The sequence below is a fragment of the Dermacentor albipictus genome, chromosome 1, assembly GCF_038994185.2.
Source record: "Dermacentor albipictus isolate Rhodes 1998 colony chromosome 1, USDA_Dalb.pri_finalv2, whole genome shotgun sequence".
Classification (NCBI taxonomy): domain Eukaryota; kingdom Metazoa; phylum Arthropoda; class Arachnida; order Ixodida; family Ixodidae; genus Dermacentor; species Dermacentor albipictus.
In genome coordinates, this window is record NC_091821.1 from 211,212,467 (window position 1) to 211,237,905 (window position 25,439).

The 25,439-nt window shown below is 47.5% G+C and overlaps 1 protein-coding gene across 11 annotated transcripts in view; it reads right to left on the bottom strand.

The window, feature by feature from the left end:
* Positions 1 to 25,439, bottom strand: part of LOC135906620 (oxidative stress-induced growth inhibitor 2-like) — a 280,892-nt gene that overhangs the window by 186,872 nt on the left and 68,581 nt on the right. For 5 of the 11 annotated variants that reach the window (XM_065438082.1, XM_065438076.2, XM_065438074.2 and 2 more), the window contains exons 2-3: positions 23,988 to 24,117; positions 20,596 to 20,665 (exon numbers count right to left, since the gene is read on the bottom strand). The exons of 1 other annotated variant lie outside the window; for it this stretch is intronic. The gene's annotated coding sequence lies outside the window, so the exon portion shown is untranslated. Of the gene's footprint in view, positions 1 to 20,557; positions 20,666 to 21,558; positions 21,616 to 23,987; positions 24,118 to 25,439 lie in introns of all 11 variants that reach the window. 5 more of the 11 variants (XM_065438080.2, XM_065438075.2, XM_065438078.2 and 2 more) reach the window with 4 other exon arrangements.

The following is a 25,439-nucleotide window of genomic DNA, read 5'->3' on the forward strand; positions in this document are numbered from 1 at the left end:
CCGCGTCATATCTATTCAGGCAACCTTGTCTGCATATACGTTCACACACACGCCACGTGGGTACTTCGCTGCGGCAGCGCTAAATGGCAGGGCGTGTTCAGATGGAAGCGCGAGAAAGCAGCCCGGCGTCACACACACCTCATACATGACGCGTTTAGGCGGTTGCGATACCGTGTTTTGATACATTGTCTCAATGCGAATCGTATTAACGTTGACATCCATCGTGAGATGGGTTCTGCCGGATTTTTATGTTTAAAAAACATTATGGGGTTTTACGTGCCAAAACCACTTTCTGATTATGAGGCACGCCGTAGTGGAGGACTCCGCAAATTCCGACCACCTGGGGTTCTTTAACGTGCACCTAAATCTAAGTTCACGGGTGTTTTCGCATTTCGCCCCCATCGAAATGCGGCCGCCGTGGTCGGGATTCGATCCCGCGACCTCGTGCTCAGCAGCCTACCACCATAGCCACTGAGCAACCGCGGCGGGTGCTTTTTATGTTGGGATGCGCATATCAACAAAGCATGATTATTATAAATCCCACCGCAATATCCTTTAATGTGAAGGTTTATGCACTACGCCATTCCCAAGCTAAGCCGTAATGTGGAAACACCAGTTCAGGCTCTTGCACACTCTGAGTCGTCGACGCAGTGATGTCACGGGGACCAAGTGGATGTCTAACTATATTTGGGGATTCTACACGTCTTATGTCTCAGTGGCGCATACCTACACTGCGAGATGGGCCAATAGTTAGCTCATGCCCTGTCGCACATACCCAAATGGTCCTAGGTATGGGTCGCCCAAATTTAAGAAAGTTAGCCCAATCAATGGAGCCGTTGAATACCGCGCGATATTCCACTAAGAGGTGCGTGTGAACCGACACTGCTTGTGCAGGTTTTACGTCATGATTTAGTTTTGTGAGGCGACAACCTAACAATGTACACTACGGCTTCATAACAAATTGCCGAAGGGAAACATGTGCTTCCACTCTAGGGTCACAATTCAGTTGGTAGCTTATTACTTTTTTGCACCACAGCTAGGTTTATTATATTGCTCGCGATGTTGCTTAACAACACCAATGCGAATGCAGCCTGGAGCTGTAGGGTTTCTTAAGAAGGCTTAGAGATCGCAGTGAAAGTTTCTTTTTTTTTTCGGCCGCAGCGTATGACACGTATTGAGCAATAACCATAAGCTCATTAAATATCCACAGCTCACCTGAACTTTTCAACTGCTCAATTGCTAAACGTTCAAGTAGTTCATGTAGATATTGTTGATGATACCACCCCATCAACTACAGCCAAAAGACGTTCGGGGAAACACGTTTGCATTCCCCGCAATGTTATTCCAAAAAGTGTATTTTCGAAGTGTGCTAGAACGGCTTTTGGATAAGATGTTTACCCTATCATTCGTAAAAGTCTTATAAAAAATTTCTGGCTTTCCCGCAATCGACACTAGATGTAAGCATGAAATGACAACTGGAAAAGCAGATTGTTTAGAGATGATACTAGCCACATTATTAAAATGGGTGTAGTGCATGTCGCAACGCCGTACTGTGCACTGGTCCATATGGACGCTGCCCAGCTAGAAAAAGAAAACCGGCTGAATGCGGCAAGACAGGCAGCGAAAGACGCCAGGGTGACCGAGCCCAGCTACGAGAAGAAAACCGCCTGAAGGAGGCGCCACCCAGCGTGATCTCTTGAGGTAAGGGGGAGAAAGATAGAATTGACTCGTATCGACCGTTGACCATTACATCGGTAATATACAGGCTAGCAATGCCGGCAATCAAATTGAAGCTTCAAGTATGGGCAGGGAATAATGACATTTTGGGAGAACTTCAGAATGGCTTCAGAATAGGTAGGCGTTTGGATGACAACTTATTTGTTCTTACTCAGTGTATTGAAATATCAAAAGTAGAAAGCAGACCGTTATATGTGGCCGTTTTAGACATTACAGGAGCCTATGACAACGTAGACCGCAACATTTTGTGGGATATTCTGGAAGGGGAAGGCTTAGATGACAAATGTCATCTACAGCTTTTGAGAGACATTTACCTAGAAAATACCGTTTGTTTTGAATGGGAAGGGATGAGGAGCGAAGAGAAAGTTGATGTGAACAAGGGACTGAGGCAGGGGTGCCCTTTATTCCCACTGCTGTTTGTGATGTACATGGCGATGATGGAGAGGGTCCTAGAAGGAAGTAATATCGGCTGTAATCTGTCATACAAACAGGCGAGTACAATAGTAGAGTAGCAGCTTCCAAGTTTCCCAAGATTTCGCCGACAACGGGAGCCAAAAACATTTCATGCTCGAAATTACTATTGGCTATGCGTTCAGAGGTGTTGGTGCTCGTAGCCGGCTCCTCTTCTCTGACGCGATGATAAACACCAAAGCACACTTCGCGACACGACTTTACAAGGGACACCAGTTGCTCAGGAAGAGGTTTCAATGCATCCTTCCGGTGAAAGCGTACGCGGGGTACCTTTGTGTTACTTGGGGTTTCGTGCAGGGCTGCTGTAGAGGGGGGGTGGGGTGGAGGGGCTCATGCTATCTGCAGTGCAACATGAAACCGTCGGCAGGACACTAACCCAGCTGGGAGAGGTCGTCGCCCGCGTTCGGGAGGCGGCAGAGATAAGAAGACCGGCGTTTTTTCTTTTTTTTTTTGCGACTTAAAGAGCCCAGGATGCCGACTTTTGTAATGTAGGTTTGAGGAGACGAAAAAAGAAAGCGCGATTGTGAAGAAAGAGAGAGAGGCACACACACAAAGAAAAATAAAGAGAAATGGGAGAGCGAAGCACAGCGGAAACAAGTTAAAACAACTTGGGGAAGCCAACGACAGTCACCTTGGCCGCTTAGTGCTTTGATTTTGCTTCGTTTCTTTCGTAAGGCGCCAGTTTTTCACGAAGCTTCTGCAAGAAAATGTCCAGCCGCTGAATAATGCAGCGTAATTAATTACTTAGGTATAAAGTAATCCCAAACGCTGGTCGAAAAAGTCGGCACATAGCTCTAAAGCTTAAATGGAAACATGCGTTTAATCTACACGGAAATATACAGGGTTTCAGATAACTTGAACCAAGGATTTTGAAAAAATGGTTAACCGCCGCCGAATGAACCTAACGACGCGAGAGGCTCGACGCACGCTTGAGAGCGTTCCAATAGGATAGCGCACGAGCGCGGTCACGTGGTTTTATTACATATTTCGCGGGCTTTCCTTAAACGCAAAAAAAAAAATCACTACGCAGCACGTACGTTGCAACAAAAAATTGGATCGGTCGCTTCTGAATACCCTCTAAAACGCAACGAAACGCCCTTGGCCCTGAAGTGCATATTAAACATTCTGCACCTTAGTTAAGTAACTAATTAAGCGGAATAAAGAAATACCTACAAGGAGCACCACGTGATGGCAAACCATATGCCGTTGGTTTCATTCAGTTGCGGCTAACCACTTTTTAAAAATCCTTGGTTCAAGTACAGAGTACTAGAAGTGTACTAGTACACTGTAGTTCAAGTTACGTGAAACACTCTGCATACTAGAAATACAGTATACCATACTTATATGCTGGAAATACGTGACGGAGATGCATCTGCCTGTTGCTGTTTTTTGTTGGGCTAATCTCGACTAGGTGGTTCTTTTTTTTTTCCTTGAACTAATGCAGACTGAAATGCGTTAAGTTGATATCAAAATTCAATGCGCTTCAATAACGTAGTTCTTTTTTTTTTAATAAGGCGACACATGCCTGTTCAAATGTGTAGTGAGGGCCACCCTCGAAATGCACCAATAAGATCAGATCCGAACGATACCATTGGTTCAGTGTAATATCTGCAAGGGCCGACCGACCATGCCAAGCAAGATGAACTGGAGAGCAAGATTTTAAGTTGTCACACACATGAAGTCTGAAACCCGCGTTATCCACGAAGCGTCATAAGGCTTTATTTCGCACCGAATAGCCGTCTTGTCTTTGCTTATACGTATGTTTCACATTTATCTACGTCCGCGATCGTTAACTTTGACGTTGCTCACGTAAACAACTCACTTATCTCGCAGTTTCCTCGACGTTAAAGAGTTCTCGTGCCTCTCATTTATCCGGCAGCTGGAGCATTCTGTTTCCTCTCGCGTGTAGCTCCGACATCCCAACAAGAATGCGCCTCTAGGCACGGAGCACAGCTGTATTGTTCGAGCGTGACTGCCACATTCCGCGACCGCTTTTCCTTTTGCGATACGTCGATAGTGCAGTTGCCTCCGTATTGTACTTCAAACGCATTCCTCCTTAAGTCGCATATCCATCTGGCGGCTGGACATTCCTGATCCCAAGAGAGTTTTCGGTGATAGTTTGTAGTTTTGCGCCCAAAGCTTCGAAATCCGTACCTTTGTGACTCTCCCATAATCGTCAGCGAAATATTTCTTTCTTTCTTTCTTTCTTTCTTTCTTTCTTTCTTTCTTTCTTTCTTTCTTTCTTTCTTTCTTTCTTTCTTTCTTTCTTTCTTTCTTTCTTTCTTTCTTTCTTTCTTTCTTTCCAACTTGCATCGCCCGCTCTTCACGCATTTCCCGCCTTAGTTTCCTTCTTCTTTTGCTGTAGTTACGTTCTTCCATTACTTGCGCTAAGCAACAGTTTTATGAGCATAACGCTGAGTGAAATTATTATCGGGATCGGTCAAAACACTCGGAAATGTTGATGGCGCGTTTGTAGCGCGACAAGGGCATGAAACGCATTTCCAGCGTCTTTTCTGCGCTGATTCATTGCGTCCATTCCACGCTGCACAATGCCCACTCCGGAACGCTTTCTGCGGGAACGTTTCTTCTTTTTTTTAACGTCCGTGCAACGTTTTGTGGGATTTTTATTAGTGCTGCGAAACGTGTGTTGCCCTCCAGGTTACCTAACGTTCTAGGGTGTCTTATGTGACATCCGTTGTGATTTCTATTTATTATATGTGAGCTGAACTTCCTTTCTAATGTGTTGTAAGCTGTCTCTTCTATATTTACGTGAGATTATGTTCAAATTTGTTTTTAATATGAATCGTGCGGTGAACAATTGTTCAGTGCATTTACGTCACCTGACTGTGATTTTTTCGTTGTTAACTTTCTTTTGTTCAGTGCCGGCTTGTTATGTCATTAGTGTATATACATATATCTTCTATCACAAAAGGAGTAGCCGGCGCCGCGTAAAGGCGACAACATCTCCTAAATATCACGTGTTACCAAAAAAAAAAAAGAACTTTCCAGGCGCGGTGGTTCCGGCTCAGGGACCGATTCGTCTCACTTGCTCATAGCGCTATACAACAGGGAAGGGCAGCGTACACGTAATTCCAGGATGTTGCAGAGGCCCTGGGCGCCGGCGTCGTATAAGAACCCGACGTCAAACGTGTGATCTGGCGCACTAGGCAGTATGTGGCGATAATGCCTGTCCAAATTTAGCTTGCTGGTTGCATTCGCCGCGGTGCAACCGGCTTTTCTGTTATCGCCAGTCCCAGAGCATCAGGCAATCAACGTCCGGTTCCGGTGGACGTCTCGGGAGCTGCATTCTTCTTTTAAGCTATCCTTGGGCAGAACCAAACCTTGGGCTACCTAAATAGAAACTTATATGGCGCCCGGCTGTCACTAAAACTGTTACTTTACACTGCCTGCGCTCGGATCCTCAACTAGAATACGCCTCGCATGTGCGGGACCCACATAACACTACACCACTACAGGCAGTACAATATCCTTCCGCTCGTTTCATACTAGCTAACCATAATCGCATTGCTAGTGTAACAGAAATGAAAGTTACTTTTAATCTTCCCTCCCTAGGCATCCCGTAGAAGGCAGCCACGCCATTTGTCTTTCTCACAAAGTGCATTTTCACAATCTCGGCCGCTCTTCGTTATTTGTTTATACTTCCAGCGCCACTTCGCTCACACCGGCTTGATCATCCCCATAAGGTTAGCGTACCATATTTTTCAACCGCTGCAGGGTCACAATCATTTGTTCCCAGAACCACACGGAACCGGAATCGCTTACCTGCCTCCATAACATAACTGATCCAGGTGCTTTTAAAAATGCGTTATCAAGCCTGCTGTAAAAATGCTTTACGATTAGTCATCTTTTGTGAGTACTTCTTTGCTTGAAATGTGTAACTTATTCCGTATTACACTTGTTTTTTCTGCTTTCTTTGTTCTCTTTTGCTATGTATGTCCCTCCCCTCTGCAATGTATTTATACATTGAGTACTGCGAATAAATAAATAACTAAACAAATAATCAAATAAATAAATAAATAAGTAAAAAGATAAAATTATTTCACAATAATTTGCGAGTCTAAAGTCTTGTTTGTGATTGGTCAACCACCTTCGTTAATGACGTGTTTAACGTCAAGACTGTCTGCTTCCTGCTATTATGAACTTTTTTGTGTGTGCGTGTGCGCGCGCGCGCGTGTGTGTGTGTCTGAATACAGGTCCATACATTTTGTATGTCCAGTCATTCCGTATGTGACAAAGTACCTAATGGCAATCAGGTTAGGCTGCAGCTAGATTGCACTGATCAACGCTAATAGCGTATTTCTCTTAAGCGACGCGGTCGGCCTCAAACGCTGTGCTGTTTCTGCCTGACTCGAATGCAAAGACTGAACTGCCGTGCCTTCGGAGAGCGCCTTCCGAGTCACGATAGTAGCCTCATTCTGGAAGCGGAAAAGGTAGGAACAATACCGAGAGCGGTGGATTTGGCCAGCATCGGTACAATCCATAGAGGAGAGCAAAGTAATAACTCGACATCCGCGCATTGTCGTAAGGATCTTCGGGTATACATTGCCACAAGCGGACGCTTATATCCAGACACTACTCCATGACTATTCGCAACAACGGTCCATTGTATGCTGATAATGGGAGCCTGATTTTTCCTGCGAAAGTGACCACCTCGAAGTTCAAGACATCACACCAGACGACATCGACAGCCGCGGAGCTCGCTGCTCCTCGTATAGCGCACTTCGCATAATTCAGTGACTCCAAGACAGCTCTACATTGCTTGCTTTCCGCCTTACGCCGTGGACCCTACGAACAACTAGTTTTAGAAATACGAGAGCTCCTTCATCGCCTTGTCGAGCAAGGACAGGACGTCACATTTCAGTGGCTCCCTAAGCACTGTGACGTAACGAGCGACGAACATGCCGATGAAGCATGCTCGATCTGCTCATAAAGACGGCGTCCAATCCCGCTGTCAAGAGCAGATGCAGCAGAGAAACTTCGAGTGCTTGCAAACGCCGTCATACACTCGTTGTGGAACACACCTAGTTTGCAGCACACTTGTCTTCATCGACTGGACCCCTGTCTTCGACTTCGTCCTCCACCTGGACTATCCCGACCCGAGACAACGATTCTTTACCGACTGTGGCTTGGTATCGCTTTTACAAAATCCTTTGCTTTCCTCATCAAAAGGGAAGATGGTGCTGCGTGTGACCACTGCGCCAACGAGGAAACTATCGAACACGTTCTTTGCCATAGTCCCCGATACCGCACGCACAGGCAGCCACACGCGACCGCACTGGCCCGTCTTGACCACCGGCCGCTTTCGTATAGCAGACAGTCCTGGAGCGCCGAACTATACAGTCGTCACACCACAAGACACTCAAAGCACTCTTCAAATTTCTGCCTTCGAGTGGCCTATTAGAGAGACTCTACTTCTCACGGACGTTCCCAACATCCTCTATTTTTCTTGCCTTTGCTTTTTCTCGGCTACTCTTTCCATCTTTCATTTGCCCTTACCCTTCCCCCAGTACAGGGTAGCAAGCCAGAATCTTCTCCGGTTCACCTCACTGCTTTTCCCACCCCATTTATCTCTCTCTCTCTCTCTCTTCGGCGTGACTGTTTGTCGGCGGCTGATTACCGCGCAGTTAGTAAGCACTTCGCGCATGACGATGCGTAACAGAGGCTCTCACACGCCGTTATTTTGCTTTATTGAAGTGGAAAGAAACAGAGACTTGGTTCCTTATATACATGGTACCATGGTATACATGTTTTTACTTAGGAATAGACTAAAATAATATAATAACTCAATAATTTAAAATAGTAAAAATATCTTATGTCAGCACAGTAAGACAGTTACTGCACCTTTCCTCTTCAGGAAACACTCTCTCTTACACAAGTTGAGCAAAAAAGCTAGAAGTACCCGAGCGACCTGGTGCGGTCCCAATATCTCCAGTTCTACTTGCAAATGAACTACAAAAAAAGAGAGATACAAAATTATGCAAATCCGATGCACTGTGGGAATCGATGTATAAGCGAATCTTTCTGTGCTGTTTGCTTTGACTGACGATAATTAGCGGTGATGTTGACGGCGAATGTTTACCTTATTCAACGTTTTGTCCAACACTAGAATGGTGAGTTGATGTTAAACGTTGCCTTGCGTGCACCACTGTTGTTTGTCTGCGTAGGTACACAAAACACAAAAGGAGAGGTGTTTGCTTGAGGCGTTGTTGTGCGCCATATTTCATAACCTCTGAGAGGGTTGAGCATTGTCATTGCCTCACATGGCACATCGCATCGTGGCCAAAAGCATTAAACTTGAACTGGATTATGGGGCTGTACGTGCGAAAACCACAATCGGATTGTAAGGCAGGCCGTAGTGGCGCACACCGTATTAATTTTGGCACCGTGGTGTTTTTTAACGTGTGCCTAAATCAATGTGCGCGAGCGTTTTTTGTTTCGCCCCCATCAAAATGCGGCTGTCTCAGTCAAATTCGCGACCTCGAGCAGTGCCATAGCCGCAAGGCTTACGCGGCGGCCGCAGAAGTGTTGATTTGACGGTCGACCGCTTCGGTAGTGTCTCCTGGACCCGGCGGTGCGCTTTAATTAATGCGGCTATGCTTCTGCTCGCCCTGCGTAATTTGTCCGCTTGACATTTTTGCATGGCGCTTATTTTTCAGAAATAGCAGCAACGTACTGTACCATACCTTGAACTTAATCTTATCCTGTTTCCCCGCAACCACTGTCGTATAGTAGAGGGGTTTCCTTGCCTTCTCACGTCACCTCCCCCCTCTCTTATATGTGAACTGCCTCTTCTACTACCTCTCTTCTCTCTACAGTTCTATCTGCGTCCCCTCTGGCCTCACACGTTAGTAGAAAGGGAAGCGCTGTAATTTCCGCAATGCTTCTGAGGGGAGTAACGGATCATTACAGCTGTCAAGCGGCTAAGGTGGCGACGGCCAGAGAGTTCCAGAGGGCATTGTGGACATTCGACGCGGTGGGGTGAAAACCAGTTTCTCCCGTCGCCTTTCCTGTCTTACTCACGCCTGTCATCTATATACCCGCGTTGAACCACCCCCCGACGCAGTGTACGCGACATCAGCAGTCCACAGCAGCAGCAGTGGGAAATTTGAAGGAAGAGGCAATGAAAGCTTCGCTTTAATAATTCAAGGATACCTAAGCACTTCTTACGGGTTGTGAATGCGAAAACATTACTGGCCAATTGAACACAGTTGAGCGGTCCTCCGAGTTATGAACTCTTCGCGGGCAAGCGAGCGCGTTGAGAAACTTGGGTCGTTTTGATTCGATTGTACCGAGACGCAGTTAGAACGCCTTCGAGAGCTTGCGCGGGGAAGGAACGCGCGGATAACACGGCTTTCCGAGAGTGAGAGCCAAGGTGACGTGGCGTCGCGCCGATGCCATCTCCTCTTACGCAACACCTGGCACGCTAATGGGGTGGCAGGTGGCCCTTTCACTCTCGCTCTGCTCCGTCGAGGCGTGGTCGTGACGTGGCGTCGCAGTTAATGGAATTCAGGTGCCGTTTCGCTGCTCCAGAAAACAAACGCCGGCTTTTTCACTCAATGGGCAATTTCACGCTTTCGCGTTAAAAAAGCGAACAAACAAGAAAAGCATACAAACCACCAAGTTCCCCGTGGCACATATACAGCCGACGGTATCCACAGCAGCATGGAACACACTTGAGGAAGCGCCCGATGATGGGTAATTGGAAATATCATACACTGAACGTTACGGAACGTAACGGGTCGACCGGATCGAACAACGGTAAACGACAAAAGCGCATTAATGAGAAACATAAGTGAAATTATGGGTGAGCTGTAGGAAGGTGAAGGACCGATATGGTGGGGGACGAGAACCAGTGGTCTTCGGTGGGGTTAGATAAGAAAGAAACGAACTGCTCGGGTAGAAAGAGACGCGATGGCAAGATTTAGGGGAACGTAGCGAAGAAAGTGACGCTACAAAAGAAAAAGGAAGGCGTGAAAAAAGGCCTGGAATGCGGAAGGCGTGAAAAAGAAAATTCGACAAGAATGGGGAAACCTGCCACATAAAGAGGGAGTGTCAGCGCTTTCAATGAAGCACATTGACAAGTAGAATATACCTACGCAGGAACCTTTTCTTTTTCTTTTTCTTTTTGTCATCAATAAACCTTCTGAAATGCTACGCGAAGTTCTACGTAACAGCTATACTATCCTTATTATGCTTTATGATATCTTCCCCCCGTGTCATAAAAAAAAAAAATTGTCGACACATTCGTCGATAGTATAGCGGAACCACGTTACCGTCACGGCCACCTGCAACCTTTGCATGCGGGAAGTCATCTGGTACGATGACTAACAAGCGCTGAGCATGCCCCTTGAAAGGCGGCGCTGATTTGCCAGCGCTTGCTAACAATTAAGTGGACTGCCTGAATGGTCTGTTGGATGCAAGTTCAGTTGTGCGGCGATATAAGGCAAACGCGGCGCGCCGAATTTTCGTTGACCTGCTTAGTTTGCAATACCTTTACACAAGAACCATGCGTTCTGCTACATAGGGGCCAACAAAACGTATCAGCGACATTGCATGATGTAATATATTTAAGAACGATCTCATCAGTGTGAAACATATGCTGATGGAGGGTACATGTAACTCATAATTTTGAAATCACCCTATTTAAGCAAACAACCAGCTTAGTTTTTTTTTTTTCAATATGGTATCGGCTATTCACCAGTGTTCTCGCCACTCTCACTGCGTGCATAGCGCAAGACGATCTGCAGAGAAGTGGTCCTTGAGGAAAAGGAAAGGTTGACGCTATCTTCTGCAGCCCTTGCGAGAGCACGGCTCAGCGACAACAGGGAAGGGGGTGGAAAGAGAGAGAGAGAGAGAGAGAGTAGGAGGTTGAGGTATTGCCGCGGCAGCGGCCATGCAGACCGGCAGGAAGGGCCTAGTGGGTCCAGCTGGAAGAGTGATATGATGACAGGCCAGGGTGCGGATGAGATTTGTCGTTTGTTAGAATTCTGCCTGTCCACAACCTGCCTGTCGCATTCAAAGGCGGCAAAAAAAGCAAACAAGCAGAAATGCCATGAGCACTTGCTTCAATTTCAGTCACTGTGCCATCCTTTGTTACTGCGTATATTGAGGAACAGGTCCTAGGCACCTTTCCTGACAAACTGAAGTTTTTTTCTTTTTTTTGCGCTAGAAGATTGATTCCGAGTTACCTGCTAGGCAGTTTCAGGTAGAAACTTCCTATCAGACGTACATTTGATTAAACCCGCCATATACTTCACAGCTGAGCACGAGAAAGACAGTTTCCTTCAATTCTTGGATAAGTCTTTTTAAGAAGAATGAACTACGGCCTACGCTTCCCTGTCCATCGCAAACACAGGACGCTATCTCCATTTTGACACGAATCACCATGTTTGTCTCAAAACTTAAGTCATCACACCCTTAGCCAACAGGTCCCAAAGGATCTGCTCTACCAACGGTACACAGAGGGCTGAAATGAACAAGGTAGTCTTGGACCTGTCGTGAGAACAAGAAGTTGTTACAGCGGGCCCGCAGCCAAAAGGCTGAAGCTTATCATTCAACCATCATTCTTTACGCTGTTCGCGGGGACCCTCCCGGCCCATACGATTTTGAGGGAGGCTTGGATCGAAACACCTGTCCTAACCCGGGGACAAAAAGTAGCCAGGAGGCTGCTTTCACGCTTTCTTGCCCTGGCTCCAAAAATTTCGACCATTTTCGGAACCTGCCCTCTTTCTTGCGCTCGCTATCAAGCACCCGCGCCACACGGGAGGGAGGCGACTTATTTCTGCTAGAGAAACGAGGAAAAACACGTACAAGAGACTCGCACGAGAATCTGTGCCAGAACTTGATCTCGACGCTGTCGCTTCCAGAAATCGAAAAGCCTACTCGCTGACACAACGGCTTTTGCGAGAATGCGAGAGCGCAAGGGCGCCCGCGTTCCTGACGGAGATGAAACCACAACTCCGTTCGAATCCTAGCTAGGACCACTGGCGTCGGAGTCCCCTTACCTGTGAAAACGACGGCCCAACGAGCCTACACTCTACACTCTACTGAGAGGGCAGACTGTTTAAAGAGAACGATTATCCAAAAAAGTACATCCGCCAAGTAACGCGCCTCTTAGCAAACAAATAGGAAGGGCCCCACTGTCAACAATGGGGAAAGGATACGACGCATCTGCATTCTCTACCAGCGAGGGGTAAGTCAGACGCTGGCACGCGTGCCGCCGAAAGGGGGGAGGGGGGGGTGCTTTGAAGTTTCCGTTCGCGAACGCTTAGGGCATCTTCTACCCAAGCCGGAAAACCGGCGGCCCCTTTGGAAGTGACAAGGCATCGTTTACAAAATCCCCTGTGATGACTGCCCGGCGACGTATGCAGTGGGGAGAAAAAAACTCCCTGAACGACTGAGCCATCACAAAAAACGACCTCCGCCGCTTGGATAGCCAACACAGTGCGGCGGTCGAACACAAACGTTTGATCGCACCCACACATGCACACAGAGAGAGAGAGAGAGAGAGGAACTTCAATGAAAGAAAGAATTGATATTGATGGTGCCATCGCCCTTGAGACCGACACGAAGCTGCGGTAGAGGCTCTACCTTGGATTGTGGGCTCGCGGAGCATTCAAACCCCCGCCGGGACAATGAACACCTCGTTGGTAGCGTCGCCTCCCCTTTCTCCCCCTCTCCCCCTACTTGCAGGGCTCGCGCAAGGTACGCTGCCTCCCGTAAAAACCTCAGCCAGGACTGCTAGCCGAACGAGTAAAAATCTGCTGCAGTTTCCCGAAGTCACTCCTCATGAAGGAGTCAAAGGGACTCTGAAAAGGTGGGCTAAAATTAATAACCCTGCTTACCAGTATTTGTTGAATTAGTGTAATTGCAAGCGTTCCACAACTTGACTGACTTCGCACGAACGTTTGCCTCCGAGACTCAGTTTTACCTGAAACACATCGCATCCGTTTAGCGCTGTGCATGCAACTCTGCAGGCTGACACGCTAATTACATGTTATATTGTTTCGAATGAATATATTAGTTAACTGCAGTGGACAACATATGATAACACCCTAATAATGTCTCTAAAGTGCGGCCAGCTTAACTGCCAGGTATAGGCTCTTTTACTTCTCTTCATATTTATCTAGCTTTTAGCTATTTAGTCTCACAATAAAAGTGCAGACGAAATCGCATTGTTTATAGTATGCAGCTGAAGAATGGTGGGCATAATTGGAAAAGGCAGTGTTTAAAAGGAGCGGGAGCAAAGGCCGCTGACAGACCAAATTGGTGAGCATCACCCCAGTTAGTTATATTGCGACGAAATCTAACACTGCAACCAAGGCAGATGCGGCACCAAAAGGACGAAGACAGCAGAAGATAGCCCGTTTGTGTGCAGCCTACGTATTTGTCTTCGTCATTTTAGCGCTATTAAGTTTCGAAGCCATTGCAAGACGTAGCTGCCATCACCAGAAGCAACCTGACGCCGTTTTGCCAGTGGCCGATGAGCCAGTGTTCTCCTAATTATTCGCATACGAAATCACACTGGGTACAGAGCGCGTGCGCACTCTGGTGGAGCACTGGACGTGAGTTCCTATGGGACGGTCTTCAACAGTGATTTCGCTACACCCCCCTTGTTTTTCTGAAGACACCCTCTTAACTCGTAATTTTTTTGCGCTCGATAGGCAATTTTGTTCAAGAGTGCCGGAAGAAGGTCATGTACGTGAAGGGACACCTTGTCCATAGTTGCCTGGTGGGGGAAGAAACCACAACTTCCACGCGAAAGAAATTACAGCAAATATGAGGACCGCCCGGGCCACTGTCGAAGACGCCTACCAGGGCCTTCCGAAAGAGCAGAAAGATAACATCATCGTATCGCCCGCCCCGCGCAATATGCATCCCCAAAGCAACGTAGAAAGAAGAAAGGCCAGGGCGGTGGCGCTCCTACGCCGCGCGACAGAACTCCCTGGCGGCAGCTGCTTCGTTGACGCGGCCCAGTATGGCAACAGCAACAATTTCACGGTAGTGTCGATCAACCACAGGGTTTCGACCGTTAACGCCGCTTCGGTACGAAGCACGTCGTCGCGTGTGGCCGAGCAAGTGGCCATTGCCTTGGCCCTCCTGGACGACGGACATGCCAATATCTTTAGCGACTCCAGGGCAGCCATCCGCGCCTTCAGCGTTGGCGCCGTGTGTAAGGAAGCCTGTCGCATCCTCGAGGGCTAAAGCATCGCCACCCACACTCTCACGTGGTTCCCCGCTCACATGGGATCCATCATGGGAGGCCCCACAAACCTCAACGAGCTGGCCCACTCCAAGGCGCGAGGTCTCGCTTTCCGCGACCATGGAGAACTCCAACGCCGGCCCGCAGTGGTGGAGAACAGAGATCAACCGACCACATACAATGAAATTACGCAGCACTTTTATCTCGGCAGGAGAGACTTTCCCCTTCCACACAAGAAGTTAAATAGAGCGCAGGCATCGACCCTCAGATTATTGCAAACAGGCTCGTATCCCAGCCCGGCTTTATTCCACAAGCTTTATCCCGACACCTATGCTACTAGTTCTTGCAGGCAATGCAATGACTTCGCTAGCCTAGACCATATGTTCTGGCGTTGACCCACGTTACGAAGCACAGAACAAATCAACGCGAAAAAGTGACTCTCCGCTATCAAGAGCGCCGATGTCGGGGCGCAACTATGGGCTGTCCAGAGGGTCCACGATGCGGCGGTCGGGCATGGCCTGACTGTCCCAACGTGGGGGCGGCCCGCAGCGCGCTGAGTCGCCTACCTCAGGAACTTCATAAAAGGTTTGCATCCATCCATCCATCCGGGCTTCAAAGCGCCAGGCCCCGAGCATGGGAAGCGTGCAGCAAGACTGGAGGAATTTAGATGCGCAGTGGAACATCGTCCGACGACTAAAGGAGGATTTGACATGCACAGCATTTCTATCTTCGCTTCTAGTTGTTCCCCACTTCGATCGCCGTTGGTCACATTCTGCTGCTACCGATCACCACAGCAAACGTCCAGTTTCAACTCCATTTCAGGATCTAGTCGATATCCTCACCCCAGGTATCCCCCCGAATTGCCAAAGGTACGATCTGTCCGTCCATAGGCCAAGCTGGAATCTCATTACGGCCAGCTTCCTTGACGCCAGGCGAGCTACGTTCAAGTATCGCCAGGAGCGGGGCTGTCTGCCGATGAGCTACAGAGACTTCACAGCCATCCAGACTCGTAGGGCGTGCCCTTTTCCTGGTGGTCGTGAGGATACGGTCCAGATCTTTTCGCAGTGTTTGCTTCTCGCAGAACTTCTTCAACGGATAGCTAGTCTTTTCAGTCTCCCAGGTGTTCCATTGCAGACTGTTCGTTTCTTGCACCCTTTGCCTAAGCAGGCGATCAATCAGTTCGTGCTTCTTCTTGTCGAGTGCTCATACCAAGTTTGGTTGGCACGCTGTGATGCGGTTTTCGGGGGGCGGGCGCCGGGCCTTCACGAGGTGCTTGCGAAAGCACAGAAGGAGGTCTGGTTCCATCCCACCCGGGAGCGGTATCACTTGGATGACAAGAAGTTTCTCGAAGTGTGGGCTCGCCCTGCCGTGATTTTTGACGAGTCAGGCGGAAAGCTTTCTATTAAGTTATGATGCATGCTTCTAAGGTCACACGACTATAGGCCGTGTGTGCGCCAGTCGATCCACGTGTTTTTGTTCACCCTTGTGTAACCCAGAGTCAGAACCGGTCGTGGCGCACTGCCCCGCAGACGGCTTTGGTGGCTTCCATGGTTGTTTGATTTGACCTATTTTGTGTTAAGGAAATCGGAGGGTCTGTCGGGCTCGGGTCCTGTAAGACCGACGTGGTGGTTTGTGTGGTGAGCGCAGTAGCTCAGTTGGGCTACTCCACAGCAGCCTCCTTGTCCAGGAAGGACCGTTCCCTCGAATCAGCGCCCCCCCCCCCCACCTCCGCCCAGTCAACCCGGCCAGAGGGGGAGTGCCGGGGTCAATGTACTTAATGATGCTTGGTTGATGAGTACACGTAAGCTGTGGCGCGCGGCACTTTCTGGTGCCAAGTCGTCTTCCCATCTGACAAGGCACCATTCAAGCCCCGGAACTGCCAGACGCCCGAGGTGCCACTGACAATGACCGATGTGTACTCTTTTTATTCTATTTTAAGGAGGAACTAGTGGGAAATACAGGCAGATGTAACTGTTCGGAATGTGTTTGAGAATGCGCACATATATTTGTGGTGGTTTATTTTTTTATTTGTAGGAAGTACGTAGATGTCTTGGTTTATATTTCTTTTACTAGTTTAATTATTGAGTGAATGATCGCGGGATGTGTATAGTGTAAGTGCTTGTGCATATTCAATAAATTGTTGCGTGAATGATCGCACGATGAGCAAAGTGTACGTGCTCGTATATATTCAATAAATTGTGTGTAGCAGCGTAAATTATGGAGATGTGTCAATGCCATGAAAATTGTCGTGGCTGATATGAAAGCTCCAACATACATCTTCAGCGCGTGTATACATGTGTTGAGCGTGGTTTTGACTTCCTGGTGTTTATGTAGACAACAAATCTTCTGTAGTCTAATTGCGCTTTAGTTTTTTTCTGTTCATAAATGCGACTTTATTCCTTGTGGAAAGTGAACTAATTGCTCGCAATCTTTGTAATGAGATCTGGATTCATAAACGCTTCTAGTGCTACGCGACACATCAACGACAAAAAATAAGAAACGAATATCGCTTCTCCTTTACCCTCCTCCCCCCTCCTCCCCCCCTTAGAAATTTAGACACACCCTCCTATTGCTGGGCCAATCCCTGGTCATCAAGGGGTGGGCGCGGTCCTTCGTCGTAGGGTGCCCCGTTGGTCGTCAACATTGGTCAGCGGTTTCTCCAGTTGCTCCTCAGCTCTCGTTATTCTGACTCGCCAGGCGTGGGAACCGAAGGGCTGGGAGCATCTCGCGACTGGTGCCTGTTGTACTGCACAACGGCAGTGTGCAGGACAACGAGCGTCAGTGTCGCTGGTTACATAGTCGCCGCAACAGTCTTGGTATGTGGCTCGCCCGCGTGGGAACGGGAGTGTTGGGAACAGCGCTTAGGTCAACTACTTCGCACAAGAGGTTAGCAGGGCAAGGATGGTCTCGTCCCTCGCTGTAGTCGCTCCCTGGTTTCACTGCCCCCTGGTATGTAGACTCGCCACCACTGGGAACGAAAGCGCTACACTCTAAGAACAGTTTACACCTTTTGGCTTGCCCCTTCTGCCACACAACGATAATCGTGATCTGCCTTGATGCGTTTCCTTTCTTTAAAGCTGCGAACGCGGAACTTTCCAGTAACGAACGGCACGCGCGTTATCAGCATAGAACACTTTACACCCCTTGGAGTGCCCCTTCTGATAACGCGCGTGCCGTTCGTTACTGGAAAGTTCCGGGCTCGCAGCGTTAAGCTATGTTCACACTACGGTCGTAACGTGCGTAACAGCTCTTTCGGCGTATCGCACGTAACGGCTGTAAAAAACGTTACGGCAGTTAAGCCGGCACCTTTGTTCACATTTACTGCTGCTTAAATTACGGCTTTTACAACAGGCCAATCAAATTTGGAGCTGCAGAACCGACGTCACCGGCGGTCCAATATGGCTCCTGTCAACATGCGAGCGCTGGCCGAGATCGAAGAAATTCATGCTCAAAACAAACTTATAGTCATGTATTCAATCGCACAAAGACGACGAAGGCGACGCAGAAGGGTTTGGGTGCGGCAAGTATTTCTCGACAGGGCCGTGGACGGCGATTTTCACAACCTTTTCGCCAAGCTCCGAGTTGGTGACGCTGCGATGTTTCATAACTTCATGCGCATGTCGCCCCAGCAGTTCCGCTTCCTTGAAAACCTGATGAGACCACTCATCGAAGTTCGGAGCACGCATCTGCGGCCATCGATTTCCTCGGCGGATAAACCAGATGAACTGAAAACAGTCTCGCAAGGCGCACTGCAAAATTTTCACGAACACAGCCAATCGTGCGCACGGAATGGCGGAATGGCACTTCCCGCGCCCGGAGCTGTCTGCAGACGGGAGGACGGAAGTGTCGTCACCGGTTGCTGAAAACCGAAAGCTTATCGGTCATTGGCTGTTTCGCAACGGTCGTACTATCACAGTCGTAAATGTTACCGACCCTTTAACACTCTCACCCACGATTCTCCCGTGAATTGCGCACGTTGGTACCTTTACGTTCCCAGGGCTCTATTCTGGACACGCATGGCGGCTGCACGGCCGCCATTATCCGCCATGTTTACTCTCTGATTGGCTGTCGAAAGGTCACGTGTTTTGAAATTTGTGCCGGGAAGCGGAAGTATTGCAAAATGCAATTTTGCGTTTTCATCAAGATGACGAAACATGACGTGGAGTTGCAAATGTTATGGACTAATACATTTTTTTGGTCCTTGGCAGATATATTGTGATGTTAGCGCTTCAAAAAGAATGTGAGCGGTAGCGTGCAGAAGCCAGTGCAATGCATCTGCAATTGCGCGAATATGTGGTGGCGATTCAAGATATGCGCCATGCCAGCTTGCTGATTGGCTGAAGGAATATCTCATGAGGAGCGTCACAGGAAGGGCTGTTTCGTAAACGTCATTTTGACGATGCGTGACGTTGCGCAGGGCCGCCATTGCTGAGATTTGCCGCCATAATTTTTGCTGCGACGAGCCGCGCGAATTATGCTAATGGGCAGCCATATGCAATGGCAGCCGAGAGGAATGCGTATCGCCACATTTTCCCCGTCGTTTGGCGCCACGAAAATCTTTTGTTCATAACGCGTGCTCATAGTATTTGCATCGCTCTCGGGTGGTGTTGGCATTTGTGTTTTGGGCCATCGTTTTTTAAAAGAACGCGTAAATACGAAATAATATTGGTTGAATATAGCAAACTTTCAGCAATGTTGTCCACTTTTCACTGCTGCATTTGTATTGTAATCGAGATTAATGCCTTTTCGCACAATCAAAAGTTATGACAACGGCCTTTTTCTAACTTACAAAAAGAAATGTACGCAAGGCGGCGCCTTGAAGTTTCCTCCCGCGGTGCGAGTAACCAGCGAAATGAACAAGAGATGGCAGCGCCGGCGCTTGCGTCGCTCTAGTGGATATCTCTGGCGCGCGCAACGCTATCGGTGATATTCGGCCGTTTCTAAGCCAGCCGAGTCGGGCTGAGTCACTTGCGTTTCACGAGGTAGCGATAACGTCGCCTAGAACGTGCGCGCATCACCACTGGTAGGTCGCGTATGTTGTCTTAAGCAAAAAACAAGCGCGTTGGCGCCAACATGCGATGACTCATTCCGTTTTCCGGGGACACGCATCCTAGCTATTGAAGCAGACGATGGCTTGTACGCAGCAGACGACGGAAGCGAGAAGCGGTTTCGACGGAATAATCATACGCTTTGAGATAGCTGCTTTATTTTTACTGCGGAGGAAAACTGTTTTGCTTTACCGATAACGCTATATTCAGTGCCTTCATTTCAGTTTCTTAGGCAAAACGTCAAGTTTGCGTCACGTTACGTAAGCAAAACTGGGCCACCAGCGCCATTTTGTTTGCGTCGCGCCTACGTCACGCACCGAAGAAAATGGCGGAATGTCCAGAATAGCGCCCCCAGTCTGAACTAGACGCATACGCTCATTGCGCTTCCGCTTACGCATGTTACGAAAAATCGGCGCCTTACGAACGTAGTCTGAACATAGCATTAGAGAAAGGAAACGCATCAAGGCAGATGACGATTATCGTTGTGTGGCAGAAGGGGCACGACAAAGGGCGTAAACTGTTCTTAGAGTGTATGGCTGTTTCGCGTTAGCATTTCTGCAAAAATGTTGCTGCGCATGCGCGAGAAAAAGTTTTCTAACTAAATAACCAATAAGCTTCGCCTTTACTACCGCCGCACCCTGCACACGGCTCTATTGTGCCAGAGTTTGACGGTGGTAAAGCCTACTGAATGGCAGCATAGACATTGTTACCCACACCCTAAGTGTAGGGGTGTGAGGTAACTATGAGCAGGCGGAATTTTCGCAGTAATTTTTCCGCAGGTGCTGTGCACTCACTTAGAGTGAAAAACGCAGCCTGCAAACGAGAGTTCGAGGTTAGGAAACCCCAGGTGGCACTCACTATTTTGCAAATCGTGAGAGGAAACTCGTAGCAAGCAAGCCAATTTCAGGGACCAGTCTGGTAGCGTCGCGAAGCAGAGTCTGTAGTCCTGTAGGCTGATCGTGACATGGGTTTGCTCGGAGCTTTGAGAGTAATGTCTAAATATTAGTTTTACACCTCTTTACCGAGTGTCTCGGTGTACACGAATGCGTGAGTACGGCGTTTGGAGAAAATTACTTACGGGAGCAATGGTGGCAACGGTGACAAGATGCGACTCACCGGGTGGCGGCGTCGACGTCAAAGGCGCTGTTTTCCGGATGTTTTTCGGATGCGAGTAAACGGAGCGAGCCTGTGAGCGTGAAATTAATGTTCGCTCAGCTCTCATGGTAGAGTCACAAAACGCCGCGTATGTGGTTGCGCACTGATTTGCTGCAACGCTGACAAAAAAACATAGCCGCTATAGTTATTTAGGGCATAACTATAAGATTGAAATATTTCATACAATCACCAGATGTGTCTTTTTCTTGCGTACACATTAGCAGCAATGCTCAAAAATTAATTACACAGGTTATAATTATTTTTATAATAATATAAGAAAGAAATGTTTACTCGAATCTCGAGAAATGTCTTCATAATCAGAAATATGCGCACGTGAAAATATGGCGGGCGTGCAAACCTTCCAACTCCTGCCCCGGTTTACGGTGAACAGGCCCTGGCTAGCCGTTCTACATGATTTGTTTAGCCAAAGTATATAAAACATTCTTAGACTGTCTGCAAATATATTTTTTGAGCTTGACTGCTCACTTTTGTGTATGTGTGTGTTTGCGTGTTCTGCTAACTGATTTATTCATCATCATTATCGGCATTATTTTTAATGTCCATTGGAGGACGAAGGCTTCTCCCAGCGATCTCCAATTACCGTTGCCTTGCGCTAGCTGATTCCAACTTCCACCTGCAAACTTCCTAATTTCATCATAACACCTCATTTTCTGCCGTCCTCGACTGCGCTTCCCTTCCCTTGGCACCCATTCGGTAACGCTAATGTCCACCGGTTATCCACCCTACGAACTACATGGCCAGTCATGTTCCATATTTTTCTTCTTGATGTCAACTAGAATATCGGCTATACCCGTTCGCTCTCTGATCCACGCCGTTATTTTCCGGTCTCTTAATGTTATGCTAATTCACTTAATAGCATTTAAATGGATTAGCAAAAATACGCGCATCATAAAAATTACTTACGATTAATTTTAATGGCAGACCCAGAGCGGTCCGCAAGCTTCGCGACAGAGCGCCGTCCTGCGGCAGAGAGCACATGGGGAAGTACCGCCGTTGCTCACGCGGAAGCGACACTTTTCTGTTTTTGCGAACGACAAGGGTTTGTGCCGCGTTCTCGTGACATGTTTGCGTGCGGAACTTCAGTTTTATAGGTGCATAAAAAACTCAAATGCGAACTCTCATAACGTTCGCGCTTACGCGTTCGCGTTTAACTTTTCATCGAATCCGCGGCATCCGCTGTAAGGTTAGCGAGTTTGGAGTCGGTTCAGCGGACGGAACATACCCTCTAACGCGCGCTTGCGAGCGCTAACATGTCGTGGGCAATGTCCTCACTCTTTGAACGCGAAGTTGCTTTGTGAGCCCCAATTTTCTCGAGAAGAAAAAAGTATGTCACTAGTATGGCGGGAACGTTTTCTTTCTCCCGAGCAGCTTAATTTCCCTTCCATCCGTCGCCAAGGAGAAAAAAAAAAGAAGAAAGGGTCGACCAAGTGTAGACGCTAATGAAGACAGGGTCGACCTACACGGTGGCTCAAATGATTCGATGATGAAATGTTGATTACACCTCAAATAATATTGCGCAACTCTATTCTCTCTCTTCTGTGTTTCTGTCTCTCTTTAATGTTCATTATTTTCGAATTTCGTATCTTATTCGCATCGTATTCCACGCGAAAGTACGTCGACCTTGTTTTAAGCGTCAACACCGGGTTGAACCATTCTTTCTTTTCTTTGTTTCTTCTTTTCTTTTTCTTTTTTGACCAAGACGCCAGTTGACCTTTGCCTCAATATATCTATATCTACGGCGGTGCACCTTTACAGAGGTATAGTGCAATGAGGTTAATTTTCGATTATACAGGCGCTATAATTAAGCCCTTACCATTAATTTTACTTATACCCCGACTGATTCTCGCTTCTTGCATTGTTAAGATCTACATTTTGATACCTCTTTCGGCTCGCTGAGATGCTCTGGAGGCGCGAAAGGGCCGTTTTTTAAAGTGTTTACAAGATACCCAGATGCGCCACACCCGTCTAAGGTCACCTAAGAAGACTGTCTTGAATATCGCTCGTGTGCTATCTGATTTCGTCCGCTCTATCTTTTTTATGCTGTCTGCTGCACCGACGATCCGGTCAACGGCTGCTGGAGGAACTATTTCACGCGTACTACTGGTCTCGATCTGCCATTGAAACAAACTTGCTCCGAAAAGAGCAGAAACTTCGGACCCTTGAGTGCTCCCGATCAGCCATTGGAATTCAGTATTAGAAACCAAGAAAAAGCCTTAGAAAACCTAAAGGCCAATGATTTCGATTTCCTGTATTATTCGCAACTTTCACGGCCTTTAGGTAGCGTGGGTGTGCATCCAACACGGCGGGCGTTCAGATGATTGCGACGGTGCCAGAACGCGCACGTTTCGAGAAGAGTGAAGTTATTTGCGCAGCAGTTCCCCTCCGATATATGTTATTGTGTAGGCAGGGAAGAGGCAAGATTTTGTCGTAACCAAAGAAAACTTGGGTATATCAGTGCACCGACATTAAGCCCTTAAATCCATGAGATTGTAAATACTGCAAAGGCAGCATCCTGTCGCGTCGCTAGCACGAAGTCATTGATAGGTGTTTGCCACAGAGTATGAAATGATGATGCATACGACTCAGTAGGAAACATTCTCGGAGATGCGCTTTACTGTGTTTTCGCCTGCATTGCACTCCGCAGCGTAGTGTTGAATTCACTTCAATGTCGGTCGAGGGCTGTCAAATTCGGGATGTTTTGCCGCAGTGTATTAAGAGTTACGAAGTGAAGTTGAAAAGGACCAAGTGGAGTTTGTTCTCGTGTAAGCAAACAAAGTAGTCTAAGAATCGTGTTTTGCACTTTGCGACCGAACACGAAGAGTGCTCTGAAGACATATCATCCGATTGCCGGCGATGTGATTTAATTGCGCTGTCTTGATCAGGGAGCAACGGCAGATTCAGACAAGAAGTCGGCCATCAGCGAACAAAACCCTCCGAAAGTCAAAATAGTCATCTTAAAGAAATAGTGCATCTCTCTTTGTTTTTACGTTTTTATGTCTTTGAGAAATGCAAGGAAAATGAAGATATGGCAGAAACGACAAAAAGAGCCCCATCACAAAGCAAACCAGACAAAAAGACGCGGATACAGTGACTGACGGATCTGTGAAGGACATGGATTATAGTAAAGGTACCTTCCGGATGCTTGAGACTCGGAGTAACGTGACAGGCAGTTTGAACGCAACCCTTTCGTGGTGCATTTGAGGTGCACTCCGTATAGCAGCCACTGTCGACTTTTTTTTTTGTGTCTCACTCGATCATTGCGAACATCTTTTTAGATGATACAGTGCGGTCGCCAATATATGTTTTCTATGAGTGTCCCACACTTCTCCTACCTTGGAAAAACATTCATAGGCAAGTTGCCCGCAGTTCTTTCTGTGTCTGAAGAGGTAGCAGGCTCCCGTTCCGCCAAGGGCGATCATGGCATCGCTGGTTCACGAACAAACCCCGTGGCGCCGCCACCATCTGTGAAAGTTGCGAATTCATTGCAATCTTTTCAATATTATTGGTCGCATCCTCGCATCTAAGCACGTTCTTTGCACTAACCTTACACGGTGTACGCAACAATTAATCAACTGAAGCGGCTGTTGCTTACACAGCAAGGAACGATCACGAATGAACACAGGAGATAAGATAACGCGTAGGGTCAGTGAATGAATGAAACCAGGTTTATTCTACATTAGAATGCGTTTCTGCCATAGGGCGCTGGCAGTTATACTGGTCGGTCAGATTGAGAGAGATCAAACTTTTTGTACGAGCATTATCATTTTCTTACTGTCCTCGTACTAGTTGCATGATATTTAACTCTGAAGTTACTCTAAATACATGCAATAATATATGCATATAGACTATTAAACAGTAAATATTCAAAGAAGACAGGGTTTAGCAGAAATATGAATGTTTTAAGTGATCGGCAGTGGTCGAACAAGGGCTTTCACGAACTACAGCCAAGATTTCAGCACGGGGACTCGCCTTCAAGTCGTTTCGTTAAACGTCGGCTCCAGCCTTAGGAATCTCTTGGTTGACCACTGCTGAAATACTAAATATGTTCTTTATCTATACAATAAACATTTTTGGAGTGATATTAGTGTTTGCCTTATGAAAAGTTGACATTTCCTTCCGACATTTGAAAATTTCGTATTAGCTAGCGTCCCTCGATCAATACTTTTCTCTCTTTTTTTTCACATAAAATGCATGGCGCTTTCCTTGCAGTACACTTCTACGAAGCGCAAGTATAGCGGCAGAAACAAAGTTTTTGAAACTGCGATTGTCCCTGCAACAGAGAACATTCACGAGGAAGATTTGATCAAATAGAGAGGCGCTCGATGTTTGAAGAGCAAAGTTAATTGATGTCAAAAAGGAACCGCAAGTGGTTGAGAGAAACATGCTGTTGATCATTAAAGATACTTGCGCATTACGTACTCGTTGCAGACTATTGCACATTACATACTCGTTACATACTGCGCGCTTGTGCGACGAGTTGGTAATCTGCCACATTACAAATTACAATCTCTCTCTCTCTCTCTCTCTCTCTCTCTCTCTCTCTCTCTCTCATGCCAGAGAAATTATCGTGTAGGTCAAACGTACATTGCTCCTACCTATGTTTCCGAGGAGCTATCGCTCACTAGCTCACTGAGGTACTAAACGAGGAAGGCTCTCGAATCCGGCAGCTTTGATGCTTTCAGGTGACATGTGTGGGTTTTCTGACCGGATGCACTCACCCAAAAAAATTCACGTAGCATATATATTTATATATATATGGAGCTAGGCTGTCCAATCCGGCAGCT